Source organism: Pinus tabuliformis, chromosome 2_2, assembly GCF_031772625.1.
Source record: "Pinus tabuliformis cultivar Carrire ecotype Pingquan chromosome 2_2, CPIR1, whole genome shotgun sequence".
NCBI lineage: Eukaryota > Viridiplantae > Streptophyta > Pinopsida > Pinales > Pinaceae > Pinus > Pinus tabuliformis.
The window spans coordinates 332,688,410-332,690,798 of NC_142300.1; positions in this window are offsets into that span (position 1 = coordinate 332,688,410).

Genomic DNA, 2,389 nt, shown 5'->3' on the forward strand with positions numbered 1-2,389 from the left:
CCTAACTTCTTCAGACCATATCTCAGAGAATATAGTGAACACGGATCTAAATTTTTTACATGAAGTTCACTAAGATTTCAGCTCCACATAGCCAAAATTTAATTTTTTGAAGCCTCGTAGAAAAAAAATATAACAAAAATTCCAAGATGACCTATTTGAAGCAATGAAACCTTAAAGTCCAAAGCTCTCAAACTAAATGTTATGTAACTAGATCCAAAAAAAATAAAATATAGGTCAATGACTTGAAAGCAAGTCTCTTCAAGGGGGAAACCTCCTTTACATCACATAAATAAATAATTCTTGGATGATTCAAATGAAAAGACCTTCTTGGTAGATATGCGAGTCTAAGGAGTCACAATATAATCAGAGTCTACATAACAATAATAATGTAAGGGCACAACAATAATAATAGTGGTCTTCTATGGGGCACACCAATAAAAATATGGGGCCTACATGGGCACAAAAATAACAATAAGGGGGATACACTAGTATTATAGGGACCTAACAGTATTATTTAGAATCCCAACATAATATCTTATTGCTAGAGGAAATTGTGTTTTAATATAATGAAATTATTGATGTGGAAAATCCAATTATGTCGTGATCATGGTACCAAAGTGTATGAATTATTTATCTAATTATAATCACACATTTTAATGCTTTAATCAATACCATAATTAGAGTTATCATGCATTAATGCATAAAAGGATTAATTAAAGATATATGATTTAATTAATAATTATTATTATTAATTATAATATTAATATTTAATTAGTTTTTATTATTGTCGAAAATTGAAATTTGAGGAGAAGGTATAATGGTCCAGAGTTTTGAGAGATGGGTCTGACGTGAACCACCATACCAATCCCACCAAATTTAATGTCGAACCCTTATGGATGGGAAACGCTGCTATGATTAGATTTGGTTACTAATGCAACTACCAGTGTCATCCTGATTTGTCCCTTCTCGTGAATCAAAAGGGTAACATGAAAAGGAAGGAAATGCGGGGGAAAGATTTCCCTCTCAAAAATTCCTGAGACATAGCATGAAAACTTAAATATGTTGTCCAATTGTAGACAAGGGAATCGAATTTGGATTTCTAGGAAATTGTGTGGAAGATCCAGGACTAGGAAAATTCATGAACATTGTTCACTTACACTGGACCACTTCTTAGTCTTCGGATTTCTATGGTGTTTCCAAGTTGGGCACAGAGTAAGATTGACTAAACATATTGGGTGCTTGCTGAGGTTGAAAAACCATTGGTGGTTATTGTGGCTGAGAAACCGTCGGTCCTTGTAACAAGCTGTGGAACCACTTGTACAATGAGTCACTGGTGCTTGCGGTTCGTTGAGAAACCATTAGTGCTTTCTACAACTGAGAAACCACTAGTGCTTTCTAGACTACTTATAAACCACTTGCAAGTGATATCATTCTCTTAGCTCAATTGGTCTATTGTCTAGTGAATTTTAACTCTGAGACTCTGGACCTAACATGGGGGTAACAAGTTATGAGATAGAATAATGTAACTAGCCTACGTTTGGGAGGATAGTGTGAAGCCCTTCTCCAGGAACCATCATAAATTAACTTATACAAATAAGTAACTTGGTATAATTATTTCTTGTGAATTCTGTAGAAATTTCACCTGTAGAACAAACCGATATATGCAATGTCCTAAAGCATAATACTTGTTGTACTTCTATAAAACATTAAGCGAATGCATAATCGAATTCATGAGCAACATCAAGTAGAAACATGCATAACTGATCAACAGAAATAATCACACATAACACAAGATATATCCAGGGTAAAGCACCAGCATAAAACCCCAACCATATTATCAATCAAGTGGAAACCCTCTTCACAATACAAAAAGAATTAGCTCTCAAGCTATTCAGTTCTCAATGAACTATGAAGATATGAAGATATATCTCATGAACCAACCAAGCATTGTACATAAAGGCTTTACCTATGGTCCAATCCCTATTTCCTTGAGCAGTTTGCTTAGGAAATAATAGCAAAAGCATATGCAATTAATTCCAAACATACCAAGTTAACCAATGATCCAACTACGCAATCCTTGAGGACACTAGTTCCTCAACCATGCAAAAACTACTTACTAGAAATAGTCAAGCATCTGATAGTACACTGTCCCACATCTGATCTCAACTAGGTCTCTGATAGAACTGACATGCAACAGTTATCTATGAGTGAATTCTCAGTTTTCTAAAATAATAGTTGTCACATGCATGCAAGCATTAACAAACTATATTTTATTATTTTAACAACTTGTTAAAATAATTTAACTAGACTTGACTAGTTAGAACTAAGTCAACTAATTCTCTCATTATAGAACTCATACTTATTCCCTTAATCAATGGAGGAAATTAAG